Source organism: Nuphar pumila, chromosome 4, assembly GCF_984573655.1.
Source record: "Nuphar pumila chromosome 4, dmNupPumi1.hap1.1, whole genome shotgun sequence".
In the NCBI taxonomy this organism is placed as follows: Eukaryota; Viridiplantae; Streptophyta; class Magnoliopsida; order Nymphaeales; family Nymphaeaceae; genus Nuphar; species Nuphar pumila.
Window position 1 is genome coordinate 73,490,664 of NC_143252.1, and position 18,728 is coordinate 73,509,391.

Here is an 18,728-nt window from a genome sequence, read left to right on the forward strand (position 1 = left end):
GATTGAATCACTAGAATTTTTTTTTTACTACCATAGAACACATATATGCAAGATTGAATCACTATGATTTTTTTTTATAGCCTTAGAACTCATATATGCATGATTAAATCACTATGAAATTTTTTGGGCAGCCAAAGAACACATATTTCTATAAGAGAATCACTATGAAATTTTTTTGACAACCTTATAACACATATATGCATGTTTGAATCACTATAAAAAAATTTTGAGAGCCTTAGAGTGGATATATGCACGATTGAATCACTATAACATTTTTTCAACAACCTTAGAACTCATATGCGTCATTGAATCACTCTAATTTTTTTTTGACAGCCTTTGAACACATATATGAATGATTGAATCACTATGAAATTTTTTTGACAGCCTTATTGAATCACTATGAATATTTTTTGACAGCCTCATCACACATATATGCATGATTGTATCACTATGAAATTTTTTTGACTGCCATAGAACACATATATGCATGATTGAATCACTATGATTTTTTTTTTACTAATTTATAACACATATATGAATGATTGAATCAATAGACTTTTCTTTTGAATGCCTTAGAACACATATATGCATGATTGAATCACTTGAAACTTTTTTTGACTACCTTAGAACACATATATGCAAGATTGAAACGCTATGAATTTTTTTTGACAACCTTAGAACACATATATGCATGAATGAATGACTATACAATTTTTTAAAAGCCTTAGAACACATATATGCATAATTGAATCACTATAAACAAAATTTTGACAGCCTTAGACAATATGTATGCATGATTGTATCACTATGATTTTTTTTTGACAACTTTAGAACACATATATGCATGCTTGAATCACTATAATTTTTCTTTGGCAACCTTAGCACACATATGCATGATTTAATCTCTATGATTTTTTTTTATAGCCTTAGAAAACATATATGTATGATTGAATCACTATCATTTTTTTGACGACCCTAGAACACATATATGCTTGATTAAATCACTATAAAATTTTTTTACCAGCCATAGAACACATATATGTATGATTGAATCACTATAATTTTTTTTTGACAACCTTATAATACATATATGCACAATTGAATGACTATGAAAGTTTTTTGATAGCCTTACAACACATATATACATCATTGAATCACTATAACATTTTTTTTTACAGCCTTATAACACATATATAAGTGATTGAATCACTATGATTTTTTTTTGACATCCTTAGAACACATACATGCATGATTGAATCTATATGAAATATTTTTTATAGCCTTTGAAAACATATATATATATATATATATATATATGATTGAATCACTATAAAAAAACTTTGGCGGCCTTATAACACATATATGCATGATTGTATTACTATAAAAAAATTTTGAAAACCTAAGAACACATATATGCATGATTGAATCACTATGATTTTTTTTTTACTACCATAGAACACATATATGCACGATTGAATCAGTAGAAAATATTTTAGACTACCTTAGAACAAATATATTCATGATTGAATCATTTGAAATTTTTTTTGACTACCTTAAAACACAAATATGCAAGATTGAATCACTATGAAATTTTTTTGACACCCTTAGAATACAAATATGCTTGATAGAATCACTATGAAAGATTTTTGACATCCTTAGATCACATATATTCATTATTGAATCACTTCGAAATTTTTTTGACAGCCTTAGATAACATATATGCATGATTAAATCACTATGAAATTTTTTTGACATCCTTGGATGACATATATGCGTGATTGAATCTCTATGAAATTTTTTGACAGCCTTAGAACTCATATATTCTTGATTGAATCACTTGAAATTTTTTTGACAGCTTGTGAACACATATGTGCACAATTGAATCACCAGAATTTTTTTTTTACTAACTTAGAACACATATATGCATGATTGAATCAATTGAATTTTTTTTTGACTACCTTAGAACATATATTTAAAAGATTGAATGACTGTGAAATTTTTTTGACATCCTCAGAACACAAATATGCATGATTAAAGCACTATGAAATTTTTTTGACAGCTTTAGAACACGAATATGCATTAATGAATCACTTGGAAATTTTTTTGACCGCCTTAGATCACATATATGAATGTTTGAATCACTATGATTTTTTTTTGACATCCTTAGATCACATATATGCGTGATTGAATTACTATGAATTTTTTTTGACAGCCTAAGAACACATATGTGCATGATTATATCACTATGAAATTTGTTTGACTGCCTTAGAGCACATATATGCTTGATTGAGCCACTATGAATTTTTTTTTGACAACCTTAGAACACATATATGCATGATTGAAGCACTATGAATTTTTTTTTACAGCTTTAGAACACAAATATGCATTATTGAATCACTTGGAAATTTTTTTGACAGCCTTACATCGCATATATGAATGTTTGAATCACTATGAATTTTTTTTGACATCCTTAGATCACTTATATGCGTGATTGAATCACTATGATCTTTTTTTGACATCCAAGGAACACATATGTGCATGATTGTATCACTATGCGATTTGTTTGACTGCGTTAGAGCACATATATGCATGAGTGAGTCAGTATGTTTTTTTTTTGACAAAATTAGAACACATATATTCATGATTGAATCACTATGATTTTTTTTATAGCCTTAGAACACATATATGCAGGATAAAATCACTATGACTTTTTTTCGATAGCCTTAGAACACATATATGCATGATTGAATACTTATGAATTTTTTTTCACAGCCTTATAACACATATATGCATGATTGAATCTCTATGATTTTTTTTTGACAGCCTTAGAACACGTATGTGCATGATTGCATCACAAAGAAATTTGTTTGAATGCCTTAGAACATATATATGCATGATTGAATCACCATGATTTTTTTTTGACAACCTTAGAATGCATATATGCAGGATTGAATCCCTATGATTTTTTTTTACTACCTTAGAACGCATACATGCATAATTGAACCACTTAATACTTTTTTTGACTACCTTAGAACACATATATGCAAGATTGAATCACTATGATTTTTTTTTTACAGCCGTACAACAAATATATAAATGATTGAATTACTATAAACTTTTTTGACAGCCTTAGAACTCATATATTCTTGATTGAATCAGTTGAAATTTTTTTGACAGGCTTAGAACACATATGTGCACGATTGAATCACCAGAAAATTTTTTTGACTACCTTATAACACATATATGCATGATTGAATCAATCAATTTTTTTTTTACTACTTTAGAACATATATATAAAAGATTGAATCACTGAAATTTTTATGACATCCTTAGAACACATATACGTATGATTGAAGCACTACAAAATTTTTTTGACAGCTTTAGAACACAAATATGCATGATTGAATCACTTGGAAATTTTTTTGACAGCCTTAGATCACATATATGAATGTTTGAATCACTATGAAATTTTTTTGACATCCTTAGATCACGTATATGCATGATTGAATCACTATAAATTTTTTTTGACAGCCTTAGAACACATATGTGCATGATTGTCTCACTATAAAATTTGTTTGACTGCCTTAGAACACATATATGCATGATTGAGTCACTATATTTTTTTTTTTGACAAACTTAGAACACATATATTCATGATTGAATCACTTTGATTTTTTATATATCCTTAGAACACATATATGCATGATTGCATCACAATGACTTTTTTTGGATAGCCTTAGAGCACATATATGCATGATTGAATACTTATGAAAATTTTTTCACAGCCTTATAACACATATATGCATGATTGAATCACTGTGATTTTTTTTTTACAGCCTTAGAACACATATGTGCATGATTGCATCACAAAGAAATTTGTTTGACTGCCTTAGAATACATATATGCATGATTGAATCAATATGATTTTCTTTTGACAACCTTAGAATGCATATATGCAGGATTGAATCACTATGAATTTTTTTCTACTAGCTTAGAACACATACATGCATAATTGAACCACTTAAAACTTTGTTTGACTACCTTAGAACACATATATGCAAGTTTAATTCACTATGAATTTTTTTTGACACACTTACAACAAATATATGCATGATTGAATCACTATAAAAATTCTTGACAGCCTTAGAACTCATATATTCTTGATTGAATCAGTTGAAATTTTTTTGACAGCCTTAGAACACATATGTGCACGACTGAATCACCAGAAATTTTTTTTGACTACCTTATAACACATATATGCATGATTCAATCAATCAATTTTTTTTTGACTACTTTAGAACATATATATAAAAGATTGAATCACTGAAATTTTTTTGTCATCCTTAGAACACATATACGTATGATTGAAGCACTACGAAATTTTTTTGACAGCTTTAGAACACGAATATGCATGATTGCATCACTTGGAAAATTTTTTGACAGCCTTAGATCACATATATGAATGTTTGAATCACTATGAAATTTTTTTGACATCCTTAGATCACGTATATGCATGATTGAATCACTATAATTTTTTTTGACAGCCTTAGAACACATATGTGCATGATTGTATCACTATAAAATTTGTTTGACTGCCTTAGAACACATATATGCATGATTAAGTCACTATGTTTTTTTTTTTGACAAAATTAGAACACATATATTCATGATTGAATCACTATGATTTTTTTTTATAGCCTTAGAACACATATATGCATGATTGAATCACTATGACTTTTTTTGGATAGCCTTAGAGCACATATATGCATGATTGAATACTTATGAAAATTTTTTCACAGCCTTATAACACATATATGCATGATTGAATCACTGTGATTTTTTTTTTACAGCCTTAGAACACATATGTGCATGATTGCATCACAAAGAAATTTGTTTGACTGCCTTAGAATACATATATGCATGATTGAATCACTATGATTTTCTTTTGACAACCTTAGAATGCATATATGCAGGATTGAATCACTATGAATTTTTTTCTACTACCTTAGAACACATACATGCATAATTGAACCACTTAAAACTTTTTTTGACTACCTTAGAACACATATATGCAAGTTTAATTCACTATGAATTTTTTTTGACACACTTAAAACAAATATATGCATGATTGAATCACTATAAAAATTCTTGACAGCCTTAGAACTCATATATTCTTGATTGAATCAGTTGAAATTTTTTTGACAGCCTTAGAACACATATGTGCACGATTGAATGACCAAAAATTTTTTTTGACTACCTTATAACACATATATACATGATTGAATCAATCAAATTTTTTTTTTGACTACTTTAGAACTTATATATAAAAGATTGAATCACTGAAATTTTTTTGACATCCTTTGAACACATATATGCATGGTTAAAACACCATGAATTTTTTTTGTCAACTTTAGAACATAAATATGCATTGTTGAATCACTTGGAATTTTTTTTACAGACATAGATCACATATATGAATGTTTGAATCATAATGAAATTTTTTTGACATCCTTAGATCACATATATCCGTGATTAAATCACTATAAATTTTTTTTGACAGCCTAAATACACACATGTGCATGATTGTGTCACTAAGAATATTGTTTGTCTTCCTTAGAACACATATATGCATGATTGAGTCACTATGATTTTTTTTTGCAAAATTAGAACACATATAAGCATGATTGAATTACTATGATTTTTTTTTTACATCCTTAGAACACATATGTGCATGATTGCATCACTAAGAATTTTTTTAGACTGCCTTAGAACATATATATGCATGATTGAATCACTATAATTTTTTTTTGACAACCTTAGAACACATATATGCACGATTGAATCACTATGAATTTTTTTTTACTACCTTAGAACACATACATGCATAATTGAATCACTTGAAACTTTTTTTGACTACTTAGAACACATATATGCAAGATTGAATCACTAAGAAAATTTTTTGACAGCCTTACAACAAATATATGCATTATTGAATCACTATGAAATTTTTTGACAGCCTTCGAACTCATATATTCTTGATTGAATCACTTGAAATTTTTTTGACAGCCTTAGAACACATATGTGCACGATTGAATCCCCATAAAATTTTTTTGACTGCCTTAGAACATATATATAAAAGATTGAATCACTGTGAATTTTTTTTGACATCCTTAGAACACATATATGCATGATTGAAGCTCTATGAAATTTTTTTGACAGCTTTAGAACACAAATATGCAGATTGAATCACTTCGAAATTTTTTTGACAGCCTTAGATCACATATATGAATGTTTGAATCACAATGAAATTTTTTTGTCATCCTTAGATCACGTATATGCGTGATTGAATCACTATAGTTTTTTTTTGACAGCCTAAGAACACATATGTGCATGATTGTATCACTATGAAATTTTTTTGACTACCTTTGATCACATATATGCATGATTGAATCACTATGATTTTTTTTTTTGACAACCTTAGATCACATATAAGTACAATTGAACACATACATGGTTAATTGAATCACTTGAAACTTTTTTTGACTACCTTAGAACACATATATGCAAGATTGAATCACTATGAAATTTTTTTGATAGCCTTACAACAAATATATGCATTATTGAATCACTATGAAATTTTTTTGAAACCCTTAGATCACAAACATGCCTGATTGAATCACTATGATTTTTTTTTTATAGTCTTAGATCTCATATATTCAAGATTGAATCACTATGAATTTTTTTTGACATCCTTGAATGACATATATGCATGATTGAATCACTATGAATTTTTTTTCACAGAATTAGAACACATATATGCATGATTGAATCGCTATGAAATTTGTTTGACAACTTAGAACACATATATGCATGATTGGATCACTATGTAATTTTTTTGAAAGCCATAGAACACACACACACATATATATATATAATTGAATCAGTATAAAAAAATTTGACAACCTTAGACAACATATATGCTTGATTGTATCACTATGAGTTTTTTTTTTACAATATTAGAACACATATATGCATGATTGAATCACTATAATTTTTTTTTTAAAACCTTAGATCACATATATGCATGATTGAATCACTATGAATTTTTTTTGAGTAACTTAGAACATATATATGCATGATTGAATCACTATGATTTTTTTTTACAGCCTTATAACTTATATATACATGATTGAATCACGATAAAGTTTTTTAGAAAGCCTTGGAACACATATATGCATCATTGTATCACTAAGAATTTTTTTTGACAGCCTTAGAATGCACATGTGCCTGATTGAAACACTATGAATATATTTGAGAACCTTATAACATAAATATGCATGATTGAATCACTATGAATTTTTTTTTACAGCCTTAGGACACATATATGCACGATTGAGTCACTATAACATTTTTTTTACAGCCTTAGACACATATATGAGTGACTGAATCACTATGAATTTTTTTTGACAGCCTTAGAACACATATTTGCATGATTAAATCACTATTAAGTATTTTTTAGATCCTTAGAACACATAGATGCATTATCGAATCACTATAAAAAAAAATTGACAACCTTAGAACACATATATACATGATGGTATCACTATGAATTTTTTTTTACTACCCTAGAACACATACGTGCATGATTGAATCAGTATGATTTTTTTTTTACTACCATAGAACATATATATGCATGATTAAATCACTAGAAATTTTTTTTTACTACCTTAGAACACATATATGCATGATTGAATCAGTTAAACATTTTTTGACTAGCTTAGAACACATATATCCAAGATTGAATAACTATGATTTTTTTTTACAGCCTTAGAACACATATATGCATGATTGAATCACTATGAAAGATTTTTGACAGACTTAGATCACATATATGCATTATTGAATCAATTTGAAATTAATTTGACAGCCTTATATCACATATATGCATGATTGAATCACTAAGAATTTTTTTGACATCATTAGATCACATATATCCATGATTGAATCACTATGAATTTTTTTTGACAACCTTAGAACACATATATGCATGATTGAATCACTATAAATTTTTTTTGACAGCCTTACAATATATGCATGATTGAATCACTATGCTATTTTTTTTACTACCTTAGAACACATATATGCATGATTGAATCACTTGATTTTTTTTTTTACTACCTTAGAACACATATATGCAAGATTGAATCACTATGATTTTTTTTTGACAGCCTTGGAACACATATATGCATGATCGAATCACTATGAAAGATTTTTGACAGCCTTAGATCACATATATGCATTATTGAATCACTTTGAAATTTGTTTGACAGCCTTAGATCATATATATGCATGATTGATTCACTATGAATTTTTTTAACATAGTTAGATCACATATATGCATGATTGAATCAGTATGATTTTTTTTTTAAAACCTTAGAACATATATATGCACGATTGAATCTCTATGAAATTTGTTTTACAGCCGTACAACACATATATGCATGATTGAATCACTATGCAATTTTTTTGACAGCCTTAGAACACATATACGCTTGATTGCAACACTAGGAAATTTTTTTGACAGCCTTAGAATACATATATGCAGAGTTGAATCACAATGAATTTTTTTTGACAACCTTATAACACATATGTGCATAATTGAATCATTATAAAAAAAATTTGACAGCCTTAGAACACATATATGTGGGATTGATTCAACATAACATTTTTTTTACGGTCGTAGAACACAAATATGCTCCATTCACTCACTATGAAATTATTTTGACAGCCTTATAACACATATACACATAATTGAATCACTACGAAGTTTTTTTGACAACCTTAGAACACATATATGCATGATTGAATCACTATAACGTTTTTCTGACAGTCTTAGAAACATATATGAGAGGATGAATCTCTATAATTTTTTTTTGACAGCCTTAGAACACATATATACATGATTGAATCACTATGAAATTTTTTTGACAACCTTAGAACACATATATGCACGATTGAACCACTATGATTTTTTTTTACTACATTAGAACACATACATGCATAATTGAATCACTTGAAACTTTTTTGACTTAGAGAACATATATGCAAGATTGAATCAGTATGAATTTTTTTTTACAACCTTAGAACAAATATATGCACGATTGAATCACTATGAATTTTTTTTGACAACCTTAGAACACATATATGCAAGATTGAATGACTATGCAATTTTTTTAAAAGCCTTAGAACACATATATATATATATACATATAATTGAATCAGTATAAAAAAAATTTGACAACCTTCGACAACAAATATGCAATATTGTATCACTATGATTTTTTTTTGACAATATTAGAACACATATATGCATGATTCAATCACTATAAATTTTTTTTTAAAACCTTAGAACACATATATGCAAGATTGAATCACTATGATTTTTTTCTAAGTAACTTAGAACACATATGCATGATTGAATGACAATGATTTTTTTTACAGCCTTAGAACACATATATACATGATCGAATCACGATGAAATTTTTTAGAAAGCCTTGGAACACATATATGCATCGTTGCATCACTAAGAAATTTTTTTGACAGCCTTAGAATGCATATATGTCTGATTGAAACACTATGAATTTTATTTGAGAACTTTATAACACATATATGCAAGATTGAATCACTATGAACTTTTTTTGACAGCCTTAAAACACATATATGCACGATTGAATCACTATAACATTTTTTTGACAACCTTAGAACACATATATGAGTGACTGAATCACTAAGATTTTTTTTTATAGCCTTAGAAAACATATATGGCTGATTAAATCACTATCAAGTATTTTTGAGAGCCTTAGAACACATATATGCATGATTGAATCACTATAAAAAAATTGACAACCTTAGAACACATATATATATGATTGTACCACTATGAAATATTTTTGACTACCTTAGAACACATACATGCATGATTGAATCACCAAGATTTTTTTTTTTACTACAATAGAACATATATATGCAGGATTGAATCACCATGATTTTTTTTTTACTAAAATAGAACATATATATGCAAGATTGAATCACTAGAAATTTTTTTTGACTAACTTAGAACACATATATGCATGATTGAATCACTTGAATTTTTTTTTGACTACCTTAGAACACATATATGCAAGATTGAATCGCTATGATTTTTTTAGACAGCCTTAAAACACATATATGCATGATTGAATCACTATGAAAGATTTTTGACAGCCTTAGATCACATATATGCAATATTGAATCAATTTGAAATTTGTTTGACAGCCTTAGATCACATATATGCATGATTGAATCACTATAAATTTTTTTGACATTGTTATATCACTTATATGCTTGATTGAATCACTATGAAATTTTTTTGACAACCTTACAACACATATATGCTTGATTGAATCACTATACTATTTTTTTTTCTAACTTAGAACACATATATGCATGATTGAATCACTTGAATTTTTTTTTTGACTACCTTAGAACACATATATGCAAGATTGAATCACTATGATTTTATTTGACAGCCTTAGAACACATATATGCAAGATTGAATCACTATGAAAGATTTTTGGCAGCCTTAGATCACATATATGCATTATTGAATCACTTTGAAATTTGTTTGACAGCCATAGATCACAAATATGCCTGATTGAATCACTATGAATTTTTTTGACATCGTTAGATCATATATATGTATGATTGAATAACTATAAAGTTTTTTTGACAACCTTAGAAGACATATATGCATGATTGAATCACTATAAATCTTTTTTTACAGTCGTACAACACATATATGCATGATTGAATCACTATGCATTTTTTTTGACAGCCTTAGAACACCTATACGCCTGATTGAAACACTATTAAATTTTTTGTACAGCCTTTGAATACATATATGCAGAGTTGAATCACAATGAATTTTTTTTGACAACCTTATAACACATATATGCACAATTGAATCATTATAAATTTTTTTTGACAGCCTTAGAATACATATATGTGGGATTGATTCACCATAACATTTTTTTGACGCTCGTAGAACACAAATATGCTCCATAGACTCACTATGAAATTTTTTTGACAGCCTTGTAACACATATACGCATGATTGAATCACTATGATGTTTTTTTGACAGCCTTAGAACACATATATGCATGATTGAATCACTATAACATTTTTCTGACAGTCTTAGAAACATACATGAGTGGATGAATCTCTATAAAAAAAATTTGACAGCCTTACAATACATATATGCATGATTGAATGACTATGATTTTTTTTTTGACAACCTTAGAACACATATATGCATGATTGAACCACTATGATTTGTTTTTACTACCTTAGAACACATACATGCATAATTGAATCACTTGAAACTTTTTTTACTTCCTTAGAGAACATATATGCAAGATTGAATCACTATGAAAGTTTTTTGAAAACCTTAGAACAAATATATGCATGATTGAATCACTATGAAATTTTTTTGACACCCTTAGATCACTAATATGCATGATTGAATTACTATGATTTTTTTTTTATAGCCTTAGATCTCATATATGCATGATTGAATCACTATGAACGTTTTTTGACATCCTTGGATGACATATACGCATGATTGAATCACTATGAAATTTTTTTAACAGGCTTAGAACATGTATATGCATGATTGAATCACTATGAAATTTTTTTGAGAACCTTAGAACACATATATGCATGATTGATTTACTATGCAGTTTTTTTAAATGCCTTAGAAGATATTATATATATATATATATATAATTGAATCAGTATAAAAAAAATTTGACAACCTTCGACAATGAATATGCATGATTGTATCACTGTGATTTTTTTTTGACAATATTAGAACACATATATGCATTATTCAATCACTATAATTTTTTTTTTAAACCTTAGAACACATATATGCAAGATTGAATCACTATGATTTTTTTTTGAGTAACTTAGAACACATATATGCATGATTGAATCACAATGATTTTTTTACAGCCTTAGAACACATATATACATTATTGAATCACGATGAAATTTTTTAGAAAGCCTTGGAACACATATATGCACCATTGTAGCACTAAGAATTTTTTTTGACAGCCTTAGAATGCATATATGCGTGATTGAAACACTATGAATTTTATTTAAGAAACTTATAACACATATATGCAAGATTGAATCACTATGAAATTTTTTTGACAGCCTTAGAACACATATATGCACGATTGAATCACTATAACATTTTTTTGACAGGCTTAGAACACATATATGAGTGACTGAATCACTAAGAAATTTTTTTGACTGTCTTAAAAAACATATATGGATGATTAATTCACTATGAAGTATTTTTGAGAGCCTTAGAACACATATATGCATGATTGAATCACTATAAAAAAAATGGACAACCTTAGAACACATATATACATCATTGTACCACTATGAAAATTTTTTGACTACCTTAGAACACATACATGCATGATTGAATCACTATGAATTTTTTTTTTACTACTATAGAGCATATATATGCAGGATTGAATCACTAGAAATTTTTTTTGACTACCTTAGAACACATATATGCATAATTGAATGACTTGAATTTTTTTTTGACTACCTTAGAACACATATATGCAAGATTGAATCACTATCATTTTTTTTTGACAGCCTTAGAACACATATATGCTCTATTGAATCACTTTGAAATTTGTTTGACAACCTTTGATCACATATATGTTTTATTGAATCGCTATGAAAGATTTTTTACAGTGTTAGATCACATATATGCTTTATTGAATCACTTTGAAATTTGTTTGACAGCCTTAGATCACATATATGCATGATTGAATCTCTATGATTTTTTTGACAGCGTTAGATCACATATATACATGATTGAATCACTATAAATTTTTTTTGACAACCTTAGAACACATATAAGCATGATTGAATCACTATGAATTTTTTTTGACAGGCTTACAACACATATATGCATGATTGAATGACTATGCAATTTTTTTGACAGCCTTAGAACACATATATGCATGATTGAATCACTATGAAATTTGTTTGAAAGCCTTAGAACACAAATATGCACAGTTGAATCACAATGAATTTTTTTTGACAACCTTATAACACATACCTGCACAATTGAATCATTATAAAAAAATTTTGACTGCCTTAGAACACATATATGCACGTTTAAATCACTATAGCATTTTTTTGACAGCCTTAGAATGCATATATGCTTCATTGACTCACTATGAATTTTTTTTCACTACCTTGGAACACACATACGCATGATTGAGTCACTATGAATTTTTTTTTATAGCCTTAGAACACATATATGCATGATTGAGTCACTATGATTTTTTTTTTACAACGTTAGGACACATATATGCATGATTGCGTTACTATGAATTTTTTTTTATTGAATCACTATGAAATTTTTTAGACAGCCTTAGAAGACATATTTGCATGATTGAATCTCTATGAAATCTTTTCGACAACATTAGAACACATATATGCATGATTGTATCACTATGATATTTGTTTTTCAACCTTCGAAAAAATTTATGCATGATTCAATCACTATAAAAAAAATATGACAGCCTTAGAACACATATATGCATGATTGGATCAGTATGAAATTTTTTTGACAACCTTAGATCACATATATGCCTGATTGAATCACTATGAAATTTTTTTGACATCCTTAGATCACGTATATGCATGATTGAATCAATAGGAAATTATTTTGACAGTCTTAGAACATATATATGCATGACTGAATCACCATGAAATTTTTTTGACAGCCTTAGAACACATATATTCATGATTTTATCACTTGAAATTTTTTTGATGGACTTAGAACACATATATGCACGATTGAATCACCCAAATTTTTGTTTGACTACCATAGAACACATATATGCATGATTGAATCAAACGAAGTTTTTTTTACTACCTTTGAACACATATATTAAAGATTGAATCTCTCTGAATTTTTTTTGACATGATTATAACACATATATGCATGATTGAATCACTATGAAATTTTTTTGACATCTTTATAACAAAAATATGCATTATTGAATCACTTTGAAATTTTTTTGACAGCCTTAGATCACATATATGCATGATTGAAATACTATAATTTTTTTTGACATCCTTAGATCACATATATGCATGATTGAATCACTATAATTTTTTTTTCACAACCTTAGAACACATTTATGCATGATTGAATCACTATGCAATTTTTTTGACAGCCTTAAAACACATATATGCATGATTGAATCACTATAAAAAAATTTTGACAGCCTTAGAAAGCATATATGCTTGATTGAATCACTATGAATTTTTTTTGACAACCTTTGAACACATATATGCAAGATTGAATCATAGTGAAATTTATTTGACAGTCTCATAACACTTCTATGCTTAATTGAATCATAATAAAAAAAATTGACAACCTTAGAACACATATATGATTGATTGAATCACTATGAAATTTTTTTGACAACCATAAACACATATATGCATGATTGAATCACTAAAATTTTTTTTTGAGAGCCTAAGAACAAATATATGCAGGATTGAATCACTATGAAATTTTTTTGACAGCCTTAGAATAAATATATGCATGATTGAATCACTATGATTTTTTTTTTTTCATCCTTAGACCACATATATGGAATATTGAATCACTATCAAATTTTTTTGACATTCTTAGAACACATATATGCATGACTAAATCACTATGAATTTTTTTTACAACCTAAGAACACATATTAGCATGATTGAGTCACTCTGAATTTTTTTTGACAATGTTAGAACACATATAGGCATGATTGAGTCACTACGATTTTTTTTTTACAACGTTAGAACACATATATGATTGATTGAATCACTATGATCTTTTTTTACAATGGTAGAACACATATATACATGATTGACTCACTATGAAATTTTTTTTACTGCCTTAGAATACATATATGGATGATTTAATCACTATTAAATTTTTTTGACAGAGTATGAAATTTTTTTGACAACCTTATAACACATATATGCATGATTGAATCATTATGAATTTTTTTTGACAACCTTATAACACATATATGCATGATTGAATCACTATGAAATTTTTTTGATAGAGTTTGAACACATATACGCATAATTGAGTCACTCTAAAATATTTTTGACAATGTTAGAATAGATATACGCAAGATTGAGTCTCAATGGAATTTTTTTGACAGCCTTAGAACATATATATGCATGATTAAATCATTATGAATTTTTTTTTACAACGTTAGAACACATATATGCATGATTGAATCACTATGAAATTTTTTTTACAACCTTACAACACAAATATGAATGATTTAATCGCTATGAAATTTTTTTGATAGCCTTAGAACACATATAAGCACAATTTAATCACTATGAAATTCTTTTGACAACCATATAACATATATGCATGATTGAATCACTGTGAATTTTTTTTGGTAGAATTAGAACACATATATGCACGATTGAATCACTATAGAATTTTTTTGACAGCCTTATAACATATATGCACGATTGAATCACTACAATTTTTTTTTAACACACTTAGAACACATATATGCATGAATGAAGCACGATCAATTTTTTTTTACAACCATAGAATACATATATGCAAGATTGAAGCACTCTGAATTTTTTTTTACCGACCCTAGAACACATATATGCAAGATTGAATCACTATGATTTTTTTTTGACATTCTTAGAACATATATATGCATGATTTAATCAATATATTGTTTTTTTACAACGTTAGAACATATATACACATGATTGATTCACTTTCAAAAAATTTTAACAATGTTAGAACACATATATGCATGATTGAGTCAAAATGAATTTTTTTTTACATTCTTAGAACACATGTATGCATGATTGAATCACTATGATTTTTTTTTACAATGTTAGAACACATATATGCATGATTGAGTCACTATGAAATCTTTTTGACAGCCTTAGAACACATATATTCATGATTGAATCACTATGATATTTTTTTGATAGCCTTAGAACAGATATATGCAGGATTGAATCACTATAACATTTTTTTGACAGTCTTAGAGCACATATTTGAGTTATTGAATCACTTTGAATTTTTTTTGACAGCCATATAACACATATATGCACGATTGAATCACTACGAAGTTTTTTTGACAGCCTTACAGTATATATATCCATGAATCAATCACTATAACATTTTTTTCACAGCCTTGGAAAACATATATGAGTATTTAAATCACTACGAATTTTTTTCGACAACCTTAGAACACATATATATATGACTCAATCACTATGAAATTTTTTTGACTGCCTTAGAACGCATATATGGATGATTGAATCACTATAAAAAAATTTGGACAGCCTTAGAACACATATATGCAAGATTGTATAATAGTGATATTTTTTTTACTGCATTAGAACACATATATGCATGATTGAATCACTACAAATTTATTTCACAACTTTAGATTATATATATGCATGATTTAATCACTATGATATTTTTTTGACATCCTTAGATTACATATATGCATGATTGAATCACTATGATTTTTTTTTGACAATCTTATACAACATATATGCATGAATGTAGCACTATGAATTTTTTTTACAAAATTAGAACACATATAAGCATGATTGAATCACTAGAAATTTTTTTTGACTACCTTTGAACACATATATGCACGATTGAATCACTATAAATTTCTTTTATAGACTTAGAACCCATATATAAATGAGTGAGTCACTGTGAATTTTTTTTGACAACCTTAGAACACATATATGCAAGATTGAATCACTATGAATTTTTTTTAACAGACTTAGAACACATATATGCATCATTGAAGCACTATGAACTTTTTTTTAGAACCTTACAACAAATATATGCAAGATTAAATCACTATGATTTTTTTTTAACATTCTTATAACAAATGTATGCATGATTGAATCACTATGACATTTTTTTGACAACGTTAAAACATATATGCGCATGATTGAGTCATTATGAAATTTTTTTTACAACGCTAGAACACATATATGCATGATTGAGTCACAATCAAATTTTTTTGACATTCTTAGAACACATATATGCATGATTGAATCACTTTGAAATTTTTTTGACAGCGTTAGAGCACATATACGCATGAGTGAATCATTATGATTTTTTTTGACAGCCTTAGAACACATATATGCATGATTGAATCACTATAACATTTTTATGACAGCCTTAGAACAAATATATGCACGATTGAATCACCATGATTTTTTTTTACACCAATATAACACATATATACTCGATTATATTACTACAAAGTTTTTCTGACAGCCTTAGAACACATATATGCATGATTGAATAACTGTGAAATTTTTTTTAGACAACCTTAGAACATATATATGCATGATTGTATCACTATGAAATTTTTTTGAAAGCCTTAGAACACACATACACACAATTGAATCACTTTGAATTTTTTTTGACAACCTTACAACACATATATTAGTGATTGAATCACTATAAAAAAATTTTTATAGCCTTAGAACACATATATGCATGATTTTATCACTATGATTTTTATTTGCAGCCCTAGAACACATATATGCATGATTGAATCACTATGAATTTTTTTGACAACCTTAGATCACATATATGCATGATTGAATCACCATAAAAAAATTCTGACATCCTTAGATCAGAAATATGCATGATTGAATCACTATGAACTTTTTTAGATAGACTTAAAACACATATATGCATGATTGTATCACTATGAAATTAGTTTGACAACCTTAGAATACATATATGCACAGTTGAATCACTATCAAATTTTTTTGACAACCATATAACACATATATGCACGATTGAGTCACTATGAATTTTTTTTGACAACATTACAATACATATATACACGATTGAATCACTATAACATTTTTTTGACATCGTTAGAACACATATATGAGTGATTGAATCACTATAAAAAAATTTTAACAGCGTTATAACATATATATATGCATAATTGATTAACTATGATTTTTTTTTACAGCCTTAGAACACATATATGCATGATTGAATCACTATAACATTTTTTTGACAGCCTTATAACACATATATCAGTGACAGAATCACTATGAATTTTTTTCGACAGCCTTAGAACACATATATACATGATTGAATCATTATGAAATTTTTTTGACATACTTAGAACACATATATGCATGATTGAAGCACTATAAAAAATTTTTTACAACCTTTGAACATGTATATGCGAGATTGAATCACTATGAAATTTTGTTGACATTCTTAGAACACATATATGCATGATTAAATCACTTTGAAATTTTTTTGACAGACTTAGAACACATATATGCATGATTAAAGCACTATGAAATTCTTTTTACAACCTTAGAACACAAATATGACTTATTGAATCACTATGAAGTTTTTTTGACAATGTTAGAACACATATACACATGATTGAGTCACTCTGAAATTTTTTTGACAATGTTAGAACACAAATACACTTGATTGAGTCACTATGAATTTTTTTTTCCAGCCTTAGAACACATATATGCATGATTGAGTCACAATGTAATCTTTTTTACAGCTTTAGAACACATATATG